Source organism: Hyaena hyaena, unplaced genomic scaffold (genome assembly GCF_003009895.1).
Source record: "Hyaena hyaena isolate Hyena2069 unplaced genomic scaffold, ASM300989v1 scaffold_198, whole genome shotgun sequence".
NCBI classification, from domain to species: Eukaryota; Metazoa; Chordata; class Mammalia; order Carnivora; family Hyaenidae; genus Hyaena; species Hyaena hyaena.
Window position 1 is genome coordinate 1,583,481 of NW_024080829.1, and position 20,819 is coordinate 1,604,299.

The 20,819-nt window shown below is 35.4% G+C and overlaps 1 protein-coding gene across 2 annotated transcripts in view; it reads right to left on the reverse strand.

Annotated features, from left to right (window-relative positions):
- Nucleotides 1-20,819, reverse strand: part of ADAD1 (adenosine deaminase domain containing 1) — an 83,906-nt gene that overhangs the window by 515 nt on the left and 62,572 nt on the right. The gene's annotated exons all lie outside the window — the stretch shown is intronic.

Here is a 20,819-nt window from a genome sequence, read left to right on the forward strand (position 1 = left end):
GAGGCAAAGTCATCTCCATAGTCTGTCAGAGCTTGCCAATCCAAAATAGCAAAGGCCACTTTGGGAGACAGAAGACGATAGATAGATTCAAGGAATCCCTTATTTCTCACATGGACACTGTGAAGGAGTTATGAGAATAGATTGGAGGCTATTTGTGGGGCAAACAAAACAAAACAAAACAAAACAGGTAAATCACAACTTCCTGCAGCCTCAATTGTGATTCAATTCACCAAACCAACTTGGGTCTTTTGGACAGAAATCCAGGAAGTGGGGCTGAAAACAAAAAGGTAATAGGGGGCCATGGAAAGAATCAAATATCCCTTTTCTAGGAGAGCTGCTACAAGTCAGCCTGAAGCATTCCTACAGAACAGGGTAGCTGATTGGACATATTTAGATCCTTATGCCTATTCATTACCTATTATCTCATTTCCATATGCTGGAAGAAAGTAAATTAGTCTGCACTGAACTCTAAATGCTTACACACGTTATCCAGTTTGCAGTGTGCAGAAGATATTATGTTTGTTCTATGCAGACCCATTCTCCTTAGACACCTACTAGCCAGGGGTTGCCATGAGTCATTAATTCTGGCTAATTATATGTAAGTAGGCTCACCCTCCCCCTTCTTCCAGATTAAAATATAAACTTCATAACTGAAATTGCAACAGCTATTTTGTCACGCTGAGGTGAGAGACATATATAAAAAGAGAGAAAATCATATATGATATCTTTGATATTGTCATGCCAATATAAGCAAATACCTATGTCAAGATTTCTTATGTGACAAAAATAAAAGTCTGTTTGCCTAAGCCACTATTTTGGGGTTATGTTACTTTCAACCTTAAAGACTTCCTAAATGATATAGGGAGTCCAGAATTATTAAAGTGTTGGTTGCTGACAAGAGAAAGTATAAAAACCATGTGATCATTTCCATAGATGCAGAAAAAGCATCTGACAAAAGACAACATCTATTCTTAATAAAAAAAAGTCTCAAGATAAAAAAAAAAATTTTAAATCTCAAGATAAAAAAATCTCAAGTAGGTTTGGAGGGAGAACACCTCAACATAATAAAGGCCACATATGAAAACCCCCCAGCTAATATCATCCTAAATGGGGAATAACTGAGAGCTTTTCCTCTACTGTCAGGAACAAGAGAGGGACATCCACCTTCACCAGTTATTTAGCTTAGTACTGTAGTCCTAGCCATAGCAATCAGATAACAAAAAGAAATAAAAGTCATCCAAATCAGCAAGGAAAAAGTAAAGCTTTCACTATTTGCAAATGGCATGATACTATATATAGAAAATGGTAAAGACTCCACTAGAAAACACTAGAATTGGTAAATGAATTCAGTAAGGTCACAGGACACAAAATCAATATACAGAAATCCTTTGCATTTCCATACACCAGGTAGAAGAAAGAGAAATTAAGAAAACAGTACCATGTACAAATGGATCAAAAACAAGCAAATACCTCAGAATAAATTTAACCAAGGAGGTGAAACACCTCTATACTCTGAAAACTGTAAAACACTAATGAAAGAAATTGAAGACCATACAAGCAAATGGAAAGATGTTTCATGTTCATGAATTAGAAGAATAAATATTGTTAAAATGTCCATACTACCCAAAGCAATCTATGGATTCAATGCAATTCCTATAAAAATACCAACATTATTTTTCACAGAACTGGAAACTGGAGAGCTACATGCAGAAGAATAAAACTGAACCACTTTTTTACACAATACACAAAACCAAACTCATGTGAGACCTGAAACCATAAAAATCCTAGAAAAGAGCACAGGCAGTTTTTCACACATGGCCTTTATCTTCTCTGATATCGGCTATAACAATATCTTTCTAGATATATCTCCTGAGGCAAGAGAAACAAAAGCAAAAATAAACTATTGGTACTACATTAAAAGAAAAAGTGTTCTACATGGCAAAAGAAACAACCAACAAAACTAAAACATAACCTACTGAATAGAAGATATTTGAAAATGATAAGACATTAGTATCCAAAGTATATAAGGAACTTATATAACAGCAAAAAAACCCAAGTAATACAAATAAAAATGGGCAGAAGACATGAATAGACATTCCCCCAAAGACATACAGACGGCCAAAAGACATATAAAAAGATGCTCAACATCATTCATCGTCAAGAAAATGCAAATCAAAACTACAATGAGAAATCACCTCATACTTGTTAGAATGGCTGAAGTCAAAAGCACAAGAAACAACAAGTTGGTGAAGATATGGAAAAAAAAGGAACCCTCCTGCAGTGTTGGTGGGAATGCAAACTGCAGCCACTGTGGAAAAATATTCCTCCAAATATTAAAAATAGAATTACCATATGATCCAGTAATTCCACTACCGAATATTTGCCAAAAAATATGAAAACACTAATTTGAAAAGATATAAGCACCTTTATTTTTATTGTAGCATATTTACATAGCCAAATCAGAAGTATCCCAAGTGTCCATAGATAAATGAATGGATAAAGAAGATGTGGTATATAACACACAATGAAAAAGAATGAACTCTTGCTATGTGCAACAACAGGGACAGATCTCAAGAGAATAATGCTAAGTGAAATGTTAGTTAGAGAAAGACAAATACCATATGATTTTACTTGTATGTGGAATTTAAGAAACAAACAAAACAAATGAACAAAGGAATAAAGAGACAAACCAAAAAAAAAAAAAAAAAGTACAGAGAACGAATTGATGTTTACCAGGGTGGATGAGTGAAACAGAGAAGGGGTTTAAGAGTACACTTATCATGATGAGCATTGAGTAAGGTATAGAACTATATATTAACTATACTGGAATTAAAATAAATATTAAAAATAAATAAAGTGTTGGTTGCTGACAATGACTTAAGCCAAAAGCAAAATGACAAATGCAAGCTTTGTCAAATAATTTCTCTTCCAGCCTCTATTCAGACTTTCGGTGTAGCAGAGCACAGGGAGAAAGTTGGCTAGAACTCATAAATGGAATTTAAAAAAAGAATAAACAAAAAGCAGAATCAGAACTATAAATACAGAGACAAATTGATGGTTATCAGATCGGAGAAGGGTGGGCAGGGGCAGGGGGGAGAGGGGTAGGGCAAAATAGGTCAAGAGAAGAAAGAGATATAGGCCTTCCAATATGGAGGGATAAAGTCATAGCAATAAAAGCAGAACATAAGGAATGGTCAATGATATTGTCATAGCTGTGTAATGGGACAGATAGTAGCTATACTTGTGGTGAACACAGTATGATGCATCAACTTGTCAAACCACTCAGTTTTGCACCTGAAACTAATGTAACATTTTGTGTCAACTACACTCAAAAAAAAAAAAAAAGAGAAAAGAAAAATGAAAGTTGGCTAGAGAAAAGATATTAGGAAGTTAGGACTTTCATTTGCATATCAATGTACCCTGGCAAAGGCTTGTGTATAGAGGATACTGGAATTAATGTTCCAACATTCATTTTAGTTCAGTAGATGAGTGTAAGCCAATCATGATAAGAATATGCTCCCCTTTGAAATGGCTAATTGGGGATGAGTAGACCCAAGCCAATATGGATCAAGGACTTACTGGAGTTCCTAGGGAAAAGGGTTAGTTTCAGTCTCCTGCTAGAAATAATCAAAGAAGTATATCATTCTAGTATATTATGTTAGCAGCCACATTGTGATCATGAGAGTAAACAGTTTTAGCAGGAACCCAACTCTATGGCAGCAGGGTTTGGGGTCTCTAATGACATCTCTAAGCTGCTAAATCAATTGGCTCTGGAGTCTACCTGACTTTTAGAATTCCTACTATATAAAAAAATGTCTTTGGTGTTCAGACCAATCTGAAGCAGGGCTTCTGTTACTTATGGCTGGGGGTATTCTATCTGACATGGAATCTGGTAAATGAAACTGATGTGCCACAAATCTCAGACCCTAAAATGTGATGTGGAATTTGCTGAGTGTAGAAAAGTGGGACCAATAACAATGGGCACTCCAATACCAATGGGCACTCGGCTATTATTCTTAGTTGAAAGGTTCTAGAAACTTGCTTGAGAAGCAGTTAGTAAAACTATTTCATCTTGGGGGACAGATATATGCCTACTAAAGCTGTTGTATTTGAGGAAATGATAGGAGAAATTAAGAAGATAAGCTGCTTCTTGCTGCCTTAGCAAAACCCTACAAGAAAGAGAGAAGATGGAAATAATGGTGGCTCATATGATACAATGGAAGAAGAAAATATACATCTTTTCCAAAAGAGACCTTTTATGTCTATAACCCATATTCTAAGTTTTTTTTTTTTTAATATTTTTATTTATTTCTAGGAGAGAGAGACAGCGTGAGCAGGGGAGGGTCAGAGGGAGAGGGAGATACAGACTCTGAAATAGGTTCCAGGCTCTGAGCTGGCAGTCAGCACAGAGCCTGATGCGGGGCTCGAACCCACGAACCGCAAGATCATGACCCAAGCGAAAGTCGGACGCTTAACCGACTAAACCACCCAGGTGCCCCCATATTATAAGTTTTTTGAGAGTCCAATAATTTTGACTCTTGCATGCTGAAAATAGACAAACAACACAACAACAACAAAATACCCAAGTCTTTTCTCCCAAGAAGGAGGGAGAGGAGTGGAGTGTAAATATCCATAGAGAGGGTTTGAGAGGCTCTCAGAAACTGGAGCCAGGATAACTGGCAAAGATCTTTCCTTGCTGAAGCCAATCCATAAAGACTGGGAGAGGTGGCTGTTTCTTCCTATGTGCAGACACCAATGCAAAGCTACAAGGAACATAAAGATTCAGGGAAATATGACACAATCAAAATAACAACATAAACCAACCCTAAAGAAATGGATATCTATGTATTTCCTGACAAAGAATTCAAAATAATCATCTTAAATAAGTTCAGTAAGTCACAAAAGAATACAGATAACTAAATGAAAATAGGAAAACAATATATGAAAAAAATATTAACAAAGACATAGAAATCATAAAAAAGAACCAAACAAATTTTGGAGCTCAAGAATTTAATAACTGAACTGAAACTAAAAAATTAAATAGAGAGCTTCAAAATTCAGCTTGACAAAGCAAAAGAAAGAACCAGTGAACTCAAAAACAAGTCACTTGAGATTGTTTAGTAAAGGCACAAAAAATAAAAATAATGAGAAAGAGTAAAGAAAAGCCTCAGGGAATTATGGGACATCATCAAATGTACCAACATGCACATTAAAGAAGGAGAAAGACAAAGGGACAGAAAGATTATTTAAAGAAATAATAAAGTAATTTATTTCAACATAGTAAAAATCATCTTTATGACAAGCCATGGCTAACATCATACTAAATAGTGAACAATTGAAAGCTTTTCCTCGAAGATCACTAACAAGACAAGGATACCCATCATTGCCATATCTATTCAGTACAGTACTAAAAGTCCTAGCCAGAGAAATTAGGCAAAAAAAGAAGAAAAAGGTATCTGAATAAGAAAAAAGATTTAAAATGGTCTCCCTTTGCAGATGACATGATCTTATATGTAGAAAACTACACACACACACACACACACACACACACACACACAAGCGCACACGCACCTGTTTAAACTAATAAGCAAAATCAGTAAAGTTTCACGCTACAAAATTAACATACAAAAACAGATGTGTTTCTGTAACTATCAATGAGCTACTTGAAAAAGAAATTACAAAAACAATTCTATTTAAAATCGTATCAAAAAGAATTACTTAGGAATAAACTTAACCAAAGAGGTGAACAACTTATACACTGAAAACTACAAAACACTGGTAAAAGAAATTAAAGAAGACACAAATAAATGGAAACATATGCCAATCACAGATTGGAAAATAATATTATTTAATATCCATACTCTATAGATTCCATGTTATCTTCATCAAAATTCCAATGACATTTTTCACATTAAAAAATTTTAAATGTTTTATTATTTTTTTTTGAGAGAGAGAGATCAGGGGAGGGGCAGAGAGAGAGGGAGATACAGAGTTTCAAGTAGGCTCCAGGCTCTGAGCAGTCACCATAGAGCCCAATGGGGAGCTTGAACCCACAAACCGTGAGATCATGACCTGAGCCAAAGTCAGAAGCTTAACAGACTGAGCCATCCAGGTGCCTCAATAGTTTTTACATTTTTACAGAAATAGAAAAAATATCCTAAAACTCATTTGGAACCACTGAGGTTCCCAAACAACCAAGACAATCTTGAGAAAGAAAAACAAAGCTAAAGTCATTATATTTCCTGATTTCAAAATATATTACAAATCTACAGCAATTAAAACAGTATGATATTGACATAAAGATAGGCATATAGACCAATGGAACAGAATAGATAGCCTAGAAATAAACACATGCATATAAAGTTAATTATTTTCAGCAAAAATGCCAATAATATACAGTGGGAAAAGGATAATCTTTTAAACAAACTGTGTAGGGAAAACTGGATAGTCACATGGAAAAGAATGAAACTAGACCCTTATCTTATGCCATACACAAAAACTGACTCTAAATGGCTTAAAGAATTAAATGTAAGACATGAAACTATAAGAGCACCTGGGTGGCTGAGTCAGTTAAGCTCCTAACTCTTGATTTTGGCTCAGGTCATAACCTCACAGTTGGTGAGTTCAAGCCCTGAGTCAGGCTCCACACTGACAGCTCAGAGCCTACTTAGGATTCTCTTTCCCTCTCTCTCTGACCCTCCCTCACTTGTGCACACGCATGCACTCTCTCTCTCTCTCTCAAAATAAATAAATAAACTTTAAGAAAAAAACATGAAACTGTAAAGCTCCTAGGAGAAAATATAAGGAAAAATCTTCTTGATACTGGTCTTAGCAATGATTTCTTAGATATGATACCAACAGCACAGTCAACAAAACCAAAAATCCACAAATGGGACTACATCAAAATTAAACAACATTTGCACAAAAAGAATGATAAATAGAATAAATGGCAATCTACAGAATGGTAAAAAATATTTGCAAACTATATATATGATAAGGAATTAATATCTGAAATACATTAAAGAACTATAATTCAATAGCCAAAATCAGCATTAAATAACCTAATTAAGAAATGAGCATAGGGCTTGAATAGACATTTTTCCAGAGAAGACATACAAATGACCAAAATATATGTGAAAAGAAGCTCAACATAACTAATTATTAGGGAAATGCAAATCAAAAGTACAATGATATATTACCTCACACTTGCCAGAATGGCTTATTATTTTTAAAAAAAAATCCAAAAGATAACAACTATTGGTAAGAATGTGGAGATGGTAAGAATGTGGAAATGTAAAATGGTGCAGCAGTTGGTTTTCAAAAAATTAAAAATGGAACTATCATATGATATAGCAATTCCACTTCTGAGTATACTCAAAAGAACTGAAATCAGGATCTCATAGAGATATATGTATTCCTATTTCATTGCAGCATTGTTCACCATAGCCAAGACATGGAAACAACCTAAATACCCATCACTGAATAAATGGATAAAGGAGTATTATTCAATAGCCTTAAAAAAGGATATCTGCCATATGCAATAACATTGAAAAACTTGGAGGACATTTTGCTAATTGAAATAGGCCAGTCATAGAGAGGAGATAAATACCGCATTATTCCATTTATGTGAGGTATCTAAAATAGTTCAACTTATAGAAACAGAGAGTAGAATGGTGGTTGCCTGGGTCTGGGAGACAGGGGAAATGGGAGGCTGTTGAATTAGTATAGCATTTCATATGTGCAAGATAAATAAGCTCTAGGGATCTGCTGTAAGATACAGTGCCCAAAATTGTTAACAGGGCATATCTCATATTAAGTGTTATTACTACAAAAAGCAGGAAGAGTACAAGATAGATAAGTTTATTGCCTTAATTGTGGTGATCATTTCATGAGTATGTCTATGTCCAAACTCATCAAATTATATACATTAAATATGTGCATTTTCTGTGTATCAATTATACCTCAGTAAAATTGTGGGAGAAAACAGTTAATAAGAAATCTAAAAGCATTTGTATTCTTAGAAATTAGGTTTAGATATTGTTGAGCCATCTCTTTAGTGTGGTTAATCATAAAAACTGAAAAAAAAATTCCAACTTAATGAAGTGTTTGTCCACGAAATAATATCTCTCATTATGTAAGGTTCTGAGGTACACACATATTGCTGAAAGAATTAAAACATAATGGTTGTTTCTATTACTGCTCACTCATAGAATATCTAAATCTCTCTTATATACCATGGGTTTGTGGTTTTATCTTTGTTTTTCCACCATAGATCTTATACTGACATAAAACTGGAGAGAGCTGCTTTTTCTCAGAAAGTGATTCTCTCAGAAGATGAACATTTGAATAGAAGCAATTGGGAACAATTGAGTAGGGGGGATCCAAGCTCACTGATGCCAGTTTTCCCTCTAAACTTTCTTATTGTCTATCTGGAGACGTAGAAAAAATATCTTATTGGATAATTTGGATTAATAGTAAATTTGGAGACAGTGGGAGGTCAATAATTTTGCACTAACTTTAATAAATTTCATGTAAAACCTACTCTGTTTCTACTTATTGATTTATTTATGGCTTGGATAGAAATTTTAAGCCCAATATATATTGCCAAGCAAACACTGAAAGCCAGTGGAATGGTTATGGGGTGGCTATTTGAAAGAATGTTAAAGATTTTAGTATGGCCATTTTCTTGCTAAAATTCTGCAAAAACTGCAGACACTCGGAAAAGTAAATGACAAAAAGATTGGTTTGCCCCTATTTGATGAAATGGAGAGAACACTTCAACTACTCCACAGAAATGGGAACATGGAAAATGAGATTTTTCTCTGCAGTTTTCATTCTTTTGTGTGACTGAAAGCACAAATTTCAGTGCACATAACAGACAATATGAAAATACTAATACAACCTTCAACTAATAAACATTATTTTCTTTCATCCATAAATCCACTCTTACCATCTTGGCATTCATGTTTTACAAAATTAAAGGTATTTGTAATATTATTTAAATGGTAAAGTACATAAATCCAAGAAGAAATAGGTATGAAAAAACAAACCCAAGAAGAAATATCACAAATGGGGTGACTAAGTTTTCCTTTGATTGTTATCTTCTCAGTGGGGAAAAAGAAATAGTCTTTCACTCAGCTATCTGATTTAAGATAACTCTTCAGTTCTTTTTGGCCAGAAAATTAGCAATACGTACATTAATAGTGCAATGTTTCAGAATAAACTACATATCATACTAAATAATTATAGCAATTGGGAAATACAAACTTATCTATCCCAGTAAAAATACACATCATATTTTTCTCAAAATATATAGCATAATCTCAAAGAGAACATCAAAAAAGCATGTCATTTTACTAACAATAGTAGTATTAAGATGGAAATTTTCTATGGAAAGGTCAACTTTTCATTTCAGATTATATATAAATATTAAAAAAACAGAGAAAGAAGTTAATATGGCAGAGCAACATGGAGACCCTGAGCTTGTCTCATCCCTGAAAGACAGCTAGATCAGCACCAAACCATTTTAAACACCTAAGAAATTGATGTGAGAATTAACACAACAATCTGAATATCTTGAGCCACAGAACTCACCAGGTACGCAGTGTGGAGAGGTGAACTGAGGGAGAAAAAAGCCACAGAGGGTAGGGAGCTGTTTTTTGGGGAGAGGGCCAAGAGAGAAAGGGGGAAAGTGCAACACATTGGGATTGTGCAAGAAAAGCACTCCCCTAAAAGTAGCTGGAGAGAAAGAGTGAAAACACTCGCAGGGGACTGAACAAGAAATTTATTCCCCAAAACCATTGACAGGCAGAGAGGAGAGGGTTTCAATAGCATCAGGATTCTATAAACAGTGGAGCACAGAGTCTAAAGTTACAGAGCTCAGTGTCTGGCGGTGCTCCGGTGAGGAAGCAGGGGGAGTTCCCAGGAGTTGACAGCAAGGTCTGAGGATTCCATGTGCCACACAGAGAAAAGTAGTTCCCCTGCTTGGAGTGCATTTGGTAGGGGCCATGAACCTCCCCAGGCGGACCCCAGAGAGCAGCGACATTTGCTGGTATTGGGACAAAGATGCCAGAGGTTGGTGAAACCTGGTGCTAGCTTTATGTTGTGATTTGCCATAATTTCTGAACATCTGCTGCTGTGTTATCACACAAACATTTTCTAGGGCAAACCAGCACCTGGCTATTGCTCAGCAAGACCCACCCCCAGAAAGTTGGTGCAGGTCCAAGCCTCAGGGGTCTCTGAAGCAGGGGGTTTTGAACACAACCCTATCTGAGATAAAACTCTGCAGAGAGGTGCTGTCTGATAGGTGGACAGCTTGGGCATGGACAGGGTAGAGGCGAGGAGTGGAAGGATGCCTGAGACAAAGGAATGGGGCTAGATCACAGATTGGTGAGAGCGCCAAGTTCCTGTACCAGAGACTAGGGACCTGGGTGAAGCCATTTCCACCTCTCCCGCATACAAGCATGCTCATGCACATGAACGCACAACACAATGATCCACCCCAGTAAGCTAAGCAGCACCACCTACTGGAGAACAGAGCCATTACACTAAACCCCACCCAACTATACCCTACAAACACATCCCCTAGAAGACCAGCACAAGTCACTCTACCTGCTTAGTGTAAGGCTTAATTATTTCAGTTCTAGGTATATAACTATTATATATACCCGAATGGGATATAACTTCATTTGGGTTGCATTCTGTTTGCAGGGTCATTTATTTGTTTTCTTTGCTTGTTTTTAAATTATTTTCTTTTTCTTTCTTTTCTTTCTCTTTGTCAGTTACAAAAAGAGAAAAATTACTTTTACTTTTACTTTATTTTTTATATTTTTTATTCTATTTCATTTATTTTATTTTATCCTATTTTATTATATAATATTTTTTATTTTTAAAGTTCTTTTTTTACCTTTTTCCCCATTTGCTCTATTCTATCAAGCTTCTTTCAACAGCTGACCAAAACACATCTAAGATCCAGCATCCCTTATTTTATTTTTTTATTTGTTTTTAATTCTTTATTTTATATTTCACTAGTTTTTTCTTCTTCCCTAATGATAAAACAAAGGAACTCACCCCAAAAGAAAGAATAGGAAGAAATGACAGCCAGGGGCTTAATCAACACAGATATAAGCAAGATGTCTGAGCTACAATTAAGAACCACAGTAATAGGAATACTAGCCAGGGTTGAAAAATGCATAGAATCCCTTTCTGCGTAGATAAAATAAATAAAATCTAGTCAGGATGAAATTTAAAATGCTATAACTACATGCAATCTCGAATAGATGCCACGATGGCAAGGATGGATGAAGCAGAGCAGTGGATTCAGCAATATAGAAGATAAAAGAATAAAAAGAAACAAATGCAAAAGATCATGATATAAGACTTAAGAGAATCATAGAGGAGTTCCATAAGATGGAGAGAAAGAAAAAGGGGTAGAGGGTTGATATAAGCAAATTGTGGTGGAAAACTTTCCTAATCTGGGGAAGGACACAGACATCAAAATCCAAGAAGTACAGAGAATTCCCATTAGATTCAACAAACCTATTAACCATATACCAATGATGATGAGATATTGTCCGAGAAAGCACATTCCAAGGACACCACACACTGACCATCACCAAGTCATATCATAGTCAAATTCATAAAATACACAGACAAGGAAAGAATTTTGAAAACAGCAAGGGAAAAAAAGTCCTTAACCCATAAGGGAAGACAGATCAGGTTCTCAGCAGACCTATCCACAGAAACATGGCAGGCCAGAAAGGAGTGGCAGGATATATCCAATATGCTGAATTGGAAAAATATGCAGCTGAGGATTCTTTATCCAGCAAGGCTGTCATTCAAAACAGAAGGAGAAATAAAGAGTTTCCCAGATAAACAAAAACTAAAGGAGTCCTGCAAGAATTTTAAGGGAGACTCTCTGAGTGGAGAAAAGACACAACAAAACAAAACAATAAAAGACCAAAGCAACAAAGACTAGAAAGAACCAGAGAACATCACCAGAAACACAAACTATAGGCAACACAATAGCACTAAATTAATATCTTTCAGTACTCACTCTAAATGTCAATGGATTAGGAACGTGTGAATGACTTAGTGAGTTAAGCGTCCGACTCTTGATCTCGGCTCAGGTCATGATCTCATAGTTTTTTGAGTTGGAGCCCCACATTGGGCTCTGTGATGACAGTGTGAAGCCTGATTGGGATTCTCTCTCTCCTTTCTCTCTGCCCCTCNTAAAAGTTGGGGCACCTGGGCGGCTCAGTGGGTTAAGTTCCTGACTCTTGGTTCACTCAGGTCAATATCTCACAGACTGTGAGATCGAGCCCCGCATTGGGCTCTGTGATGACAGTGTGAAGCCTGATTGGGATTCTCTCTCTCCTTTCTCTCTGCCCCTACCCCACTCGTGCTTGCTCTCTCTCTCTCTCAAAAAAACAAACATTAAAAAAAAAACCCAAAAAGTCAACAGACTAAACGCTTCAATCAAAAGACACAGAGTATCCCAATGGATAAGAAAATGAGACACATCTATATGCTGCTTACAAGGGACTCATTTTAGACCTAAAGACAACTTCAGATTGAAAGTAAGGGGATGGAGAACCAACCATTATGCTAATGATCATCAAAAGAAAGCTGGAGTAGCTATACAGATATTAAACTATATTTTAAAATAAAGACTGTAACAAGAAATGAAGAAGGACATTATATCATAATTAAGGTGTCTATTCATCAAGATCTAACAATTGTAAATATTTATACCCCCAATGTGAAACACCCAAATATATAAATCAATTAATCACAAACATAAAGAAATTCATTGATAATAATACCATAATAGTAGGGGGCTTCAACACCCCACTTAAAGTAATGGACAGATCATCTAAGCAGAAAATCAACAAGGAAACAAGGGCTTTGAAGAACACTCTGGACAGAATGGACTTAACCGATATATTCAGATATTTCATCCTAAAGCAGCAGAACACACATTCTTCTCAAGTGAACATGGAACGTTCTCCAGAATAGAACACATACTGGATCACAAATCAGCCCTTCACAAGTACAAAAAGATCAAGATCAGACCTAACACAACCCTATGAAACTTGAAATCAACCACAAGAAAAAATTAGGAAATACCATGAATACCTGGAGATAAAATAACATCCTACTAAAGAAATAATGGCTTAATCAATAAATTAAAGAGGAAATTAAAAAGTACATAGAAACCAATGGAAATGAAAACACAACAGTAAAAAACCTCTGGGATGCAGCAAAGGCGGTCATAAGAAGAAAATACATAGCAATCCAGGCCTTCCTAAAGAAGGAAGAAAGGTCTCAGATACACAATCCAAACTTATACCTTAAAAAGCTGGAAAAAGAACAGCAAATAAAACCCAAGAGCAGCAGAAGAAGGGAAATAATAAAGATTAGACCAGAAATCAATGATATCGAAATAAAACAGTAGAATAGATCAGTGAAACCAGGAGCTGATTCTTTGCAAGAATTAACAAAATTGATAAAACTCTAGCCAGTTTGGTCAAAAAGAAAAATGAAAAGACCCAAATAAATAAAATCACAAACGAAAGAGATCAGAATCAATACCACAGAAATACCAACAATAATGAGAGAATATTATGAGAAATTATATGCCAACAAATAGGGCAATCTGGAAGAATTAGACAAATTCCTAGAAACATATAAACTACCAAAACTGAAACAGGAAGAAATAGAAAATTTTAACAGACCCATAACCAGTATAGAAATTGAATCAGTAATCAAAAATCTCCCAAGAAACAAGAGTTCAGGACCAGATGGCTTTCCAGGGGAATTCTACCAAACATGTAAGGAAGAGTTAACACCTATTCTTTTGAAGCTATTCCAAAAAATGGAAATGGAAGAAAAACTCATTTTATGAGGTCAGCATTACCTTGATTGCAAAACCAGACAAGGACTCCACTAAAAAGGAGAACTAGAGACCAATTTTCCTGATGAACATGGATGCAAAAATTCTCAACAAGATTCTAGCGAACTGGATACAACAATACATTAAAAGGACTATTCACCACAATCAAGTGGGATTTATTCCTGGGATGCAGGGCTGGCTCAATATTCACAAATCAATCAATGTGATACATCACATAAATGAAAGAAAGGATAAGAACCACATAGTCCTCCTCTCAATAGATGCAGAAGAAGCGTTTGACAAAATACAGCATCCTTTCTTGATAAAAACCCTCAAAGAAAGTAGGGATAGAAGGATCATACCTCAAGATCATAAAGGTCATATACAAAAGACTGACAGCTAACATCACCTTTAATGGAGAAAAACTGAAAGCTTTCTCCCTAAGGTCAAAAACGCAACAGAGATGTTCATTCTCACCACTGTTATCTAACATAGTGTTGGAAGTACTAGCCTCAGCAATCAGACAACACAAAGAAATGAAAGTCATCCAAATCAGCAAGGAGAAGGCCAAATTTCATCTTCACAGATTACATGATACTTTATGTGGAAAACCCAAAAGATTCCACCAAAAAACTGCTAGAACTGATACACAAATTCAACAGTCACAGGATACAAAATCAATGTACAGAAATTGGTTGCATTCCAATATACCAGTAATGAAGCAGCAGAAAGAGAAATCAAGGAATCAATACCATTTACAATAACATTGAAACCATAAAATACCTAGGCATAAACCTAACCAAAGAGGTGAAAAAATCTATAAACTGAAAACTATACAAAACCTATGAAAGAAACTGAAGACACACAAAAAAGTAAAAACATTCCATGCTCATGAGTTGGAAGAGCAAGTATTGTTAAAATGTCAGTACTGCCCAAAGCAATCTACATATTCAATGCAATCCCTATCAAAATAACACCAGCATTCTACACAGAGCTAGAACAAACAATCCTGAAATTTGTATGGAACCAGAAAAGACCCCAAAGAGCCAAAGTAATCCTGAAAAAGAAAACCAAAGCTTGAGCCATCACAATTCTGGACTTCAAGCTGTATTACAAAGCTGTGATATTCAAAACAGTATAGTACTGGCACAAAACAGACACATAGATCAGAACAGAGAACCCAGAAGTGGACATACAAACATACAGCCAACTAATCTTTGATAAAGCAGGAAAGAGTATCCAGTGGAAAAAAGACAGTCTCTTCAGCAAATGGTGTTGGGAAAACTGGACAGCGACATGCAGAAAAATGAACCTGGACCACTTTATTACACCATACTCACAAAAAAACCTCAAAAGGGATGAAAGACCTAAATGTAAGGCAGGAAGCCATCAAAATCTTAGAGAAGAAAACAGGTAACAACCTCTCTGACCTCAACTGCAGCAACTTCTTATTTGACATGTCTCCAGTGGCAAGGGAAACAAAAACAAAAATGAACTACTGGGACTTCATCAAGATAAAAGCTTCTGCAGAGCAGAGGAAACAATCAGCAAAACTAAAAGGCAACTGACAGAATGGGAGAAGATATCTGCAAATGACATATCAGATAAAGGGTTAGTATCCAAAACCTATAAAGAATTTATCTAACTCAACACCCCCCTCCCAAATAATCCAGTGAAGAAATAAGCAAAATACATGAATAGACACTTTTCCAAATAAGATACCCAGAGGCTAACAAATGAAAAAATCCTCAACATCGCTCATCATCAGTGAAATACGAATCAAAATCACAATATGGTATTAACTCACACCAGTCAGAATAGCTAAAATTAACAACTCAGGCAACAACAGATGTTGGTGAGGATGTGGAAAAAGAGGAACCCTTTTGCACTGATGGTGGGAAAGCAATAGGCAAAACAAATAAAATCCCTGCCTTCATAGAGTATATATTAATGTGGGAGGACTCAGACAATTAAAGAATAAATAATATTATGCAGTGTAATTAGAAGGTGACAATAAGCTATGGGGAGCGGGGAAGCAGGGAAGGGAGGTAGCTAGTTCTTGAGAGGTCGATACTAATAAGGTGATCAGAAAAAGTCTCTCAAAGAAAAACATTTGAGCAAAGAATTGAAGAAGGTGAAGAATAAGTCAAGTGCATATTGGAGTAGACAGTATTTGAGGCAGAACAGCAAATGCAATAGCCTTGAGGCTGTCATGTGCTGTTTGATTCAAGGAGCAGTAAGGAAGCCAGTGTGAACTGGAGGTAAAAGAGTTATGAGAGATCACATTATTGAGGTCAGATGAGAGGGGCCTTGTAAGCCAATTAATGACTTTGGCTTTTACTTTTGGGGATATGGGAAGCCACTTGAAGATCCTGATAAGCATGACATAAATTGATTTATATTTTAAAATGATCATTCTATCTCCTGTGTGAAAAGAAGCTTTTAGTGGAACAAGAACTGGAAGGAACACAATTTAGGGAAATGATTGAAATATTAAAACAAATGTTGAAAATGCCTTAGACTAGAATGATAGAGATAGCTATGGTTAGAAGTGCTTGATTAAAGATAAATTCTGAAGATAGAACCAGTAAGATTTTTTGACAGATTGAATATGGTGTAAAAAGGAAAGAAAGAAAACAAAGATGATTACATAGATTTTTGTTTTGAGCAGTTAGTAGACTATGAAATTCCTAATAATGAGTGACAGGGAAGGCCTGTGGAACCATCTTTTCTGGAACCATTGCCATCCTTTTACAGTATTTGTTGGTACAGTTATTTATGTTAAATGTATTTTTTAAACATTCAAAGACACTGAAGTGTTGAAGCATACTACTTTACTTTGTTATTCAAAGAAAAATCATTAGACTCTTCAGTGTTTGGGACTTAATTTGGTGATGATAATTGGCAGCAAGAGTAGTGATTGAATGCCATGTGGTATCTTTTACTACTTAAATGACAATTTAAAATTTTAATCTATTGATTTATTCTTAATTGTAACAATACAGTTGTTTTATAAATAGTGGTTATTTATTCAATTCTTGGAGATAAGTATAGTTTCATATGGGGACATTATTTCAGTACAGCCACAAACCAAAAGCATACTGCATACGTTTCAACCACAATTATGAAACTAGTGAAACAAAGTAACAACTTTGAGATATAATCTACACACTAAGTGTACAATTCAGTGGTTTTTAGTATATTCATGAAGGCAACTATCACTACTATCTAATTTTAGAACATATTCATTACCCCAAAAAGAAACTCCATACCCATTAGCGCTCACTTTCTATTCTCCCTTATCTCACCTATGGAAACCAAGAAATTACTTTCTGCCATGATGGGTCTGCTTTTTCTGGACATTTTATATAAGTGGGATCATACAAGCAACTTCTTGAAATTTGCATTATGTTTTCAAGGTTCACCTGTATTGTAGAATGGATCAGTACTTCAGTATTTTTGCTGCCAAATAATATTCCATTGTATGGATATGCCACACTTTGTTAATCCACTTTTTGGCTATTTTAATGAATGTTGGTGCTAACATTTGTTTACAAGCTTTTGGATAGTTTTTCATTTCTCTTGGGCATATATCTAAGAGTGGAATTGCTGGGTCATATGGTACTCCAAGTTTAATATTTAAAAAAACCTACCAAATTGCTTTCCAAAGAAGCTGCACTATTATTTTACATGGTCACTACCAATACATTATGGTCATATTTCTTCACATCCTTGTCAATATTTGCTATTGTCTTTATTATTTTAGTTATCTTAATGGGCATGAAGTGGAACCTCATTATGATCTTGGGTTTTTTTTTTCCGTATTAATGATATTGGACTCCTTTTCATGTGCTTTTAGGTCATGTGTACATATTTTTTGGAGAAATGTCTATTCAAATCATTTGTCCATTTTTAAATGAGTTATTTGTCTTTTTATTTTTGAATTTATTTACTTTTTTTGTTGATTTTACTTTTAGTGGCATATTTAAGAAAACTTGACTAATTCAAAGTCAAGAATATTTACTTCTATGCTTCATTCTATAAGTTTTGTTATTTTAGGTCTAAAATTCGGGTCTATGATTAATTTTTGGTTAATGTTTGTATATCATATGAAGTAGGGGTCCAGCTTCATTCTTTTGAAAATAGATATGCAGTCGTTCCAGCACCAGCTATTGAAAAGACTATTCTTTGTCTATTGAACTATCTTGGCACCCTTGCCAAAAACCAACTGACCATAAACTAAAGGGTTTATTTCTAGACTCTAAATTCTATTCCATTAATCTATATGTCTATTCTTATGCCAGTAGAAGCTGGCCAAATGTACACTTACCAATTAACTACCCAACCATCCTTTGCATTCACATTATATTCTCTTTCCTACTAAAATGTAAAATTTTGTTGTCTAGGGATAGCTATTTATTTTTGTACTCCCATAGCACATGTTGTTGTTCAACAATGTACCTTAAATTTGTAGTCAAAAACCCCAAATACCAAATAGGATTGTCTAAAAAAGAACACAGCCTAATGTACTCAGACACTGTAGTTAAATGTATATACAGCTGACCCTTAAGCAACACTATTTTGAACTGCACAGGTCCACTTATATAAAGATTTTTAAAATAAACACAGTTCAATACTGTAAAGGTATTTTACCTTCCTTATGATTTTCTTAACAACACTGTCTTTTCTCTAGCTTATTTTATTGTCAGAATATGGTATGTAACACATATAGAGAATATATACTAATGGACTATTTAGGTTATCATTAAGGTTTCCAGTCAATGGCAGGATATTAGTTAAATTTGGGGGGAATAAAAAATTATACATGGGTTTTCAACTGTGCAGAGGTCAGTGCCTCTAACCCCCACATTGTTCAAAGGTCAACTGTAATGAGAAACCCAAAATAACAGTGGCTTAAACAAGATATACTTGTTTCTCTTCTACATAAGTCAGGAACTAGGAAATCAAAGTTGATTTGGCAGCTACATGAAATATTCAGTATCACAGCTCTCAGCTTTAACATCCCTAGAGTACGGTCCCCTGTCCTTAAGGATGGAAGAGTTTCTAGAGCTCTAGCCACTATAGCTACATGGCCACACTTCATTTCAAAGGGAAAGTAGGAAATATGGTCTTGATGAGGAATAGCCATATATCTAGCTAAAATTCAGGATTCTTCTTCTAAGCAGGAAGGAAGAATGTATATTAGGATGAAATTAGCATTTTCTACAACAGAAATAACAGAATAGCTTTTCAAAACCCCTTTGAGTCTGAAAAAAGTGAGGGATTTAGGAAACTCCAAAGTGACTCAGTGTCTTGTAGCTGCCCCTATAGGACTGGACTGAGATGAGCCAGAAATGGATGTGGCACTGTTCTTCCTTTAGTTAGGCTCTGGAGCCCTAGCCAATGGAGACCCTTATGTGGTTCTATTCTTACCAGTGGGGTGTGGCACTTGAATTCCTTAGGAAACAGTTCCACACAATCTAAATCTAAATTAGGCTATATTCTTTAAAAAAAAAAAAATTATCATTTAGTGTTAAAAACAAGACAACAGGCCCAAAATAAAGTCAGTTATGCTAAGCCCCACCTCACTAAACCAAGAGTTAATTATAGCTTCGTTTCTCCCAGGAATAGAATCTTAAACCAGTAATCTGGAATTGTCTGATCCACACCAGATAATCTACCTGATGGACCAGTGCCATCCCTAGAAGAAAGCAGCCTTGTAATAAGCAACCCCTTTTATTTTGTGTAGTGTTAACTTTCTTGTTCTTGCTCCCTCTGGATATCAAAGCCTTTCATTTTGTACAACTTCTCCGAGCTCCCTTCTATCTGCCAGATGAGATGCTGTCCAATTCAAGTAGATTTTTGCTCAAATATACTCTCATATTTTAAAATACGCCTCAGTTTATCTTTTAACATTATGAATAATGGATTGTCAATGAACGATACACCCAAAGCTACTGTAGAAGAGGAAAGAACAAATGATTAACAGAGAGCTTAGAAACAAAGTTAGGCAGGAAAAGCCATTAGATGAAGATAAATATAAATAATTTATTTTTATAAGATTTTAATGAAAGCACTTATCTTGGAAGAGGATAAAGCCAATATTTATGTGTAAGTTGCAAGGCTTAATTTTTAATGTACAAAGAAAATAAAGTCCTTAGTGAAATATATACAACCAGAAAGTTTTCTTTACCTGTTTTGCCATAAGAGGAGATAAATGGGTATGAAAGTGCTTTATAAATTTGAAATGCCTTGCAAATCTATTGCTATTACTGTCAGATTATCCTGTTCTACTTCAGGTAACTGCTGTGTGACTTAACATTTACACAAAAAGTAAAGTTCCAAAAGTTTTGAAGATAATCCCATTATCATTACATTTAGACAATGAGGTGCCTCTTGGTTGCCAAATGCAGACAAATGCCTAGTGTGATACTCTCATGTTAGCCTTCAAACACTGTACTCTGAAAAGTCCAGTTCAACTTAAATTCACAGTGGATGCAATCACTTTCTTTCTTCAGATGTGGGAGGATTTTTAGGAAACATCAAGTGCTCTGGTGCTTTTAAAAGACCCCAGAGAGAAATGAAAAACATGGGTAAAACCTAGCTTCTGTAGCTGTGTGAATTCAGCTGTTCTAACTTCTTAGAAATCCTAAAACTTCTCAGACAAGGTGTTGGGTAGGCGAAGGTGGATGATACCTTGCCTGACTCATCAGCTATCATTGATAGAGTGAAATGAGATGGAACAGTAATTCAGCTTTCTCTGTGTAGCCTAATGTACCTAGAATTTGGCATCTCACTATTTTACACCGGAAATATGTTAAATCATTAAGGGCCAGGAAGTCTCGGGGTTTTGCTCTGACTTCACCACTAACTTAAGAAAGTGATCTTGGGCAAGTCACCTAACCTGTACAAACATCAAATTTCT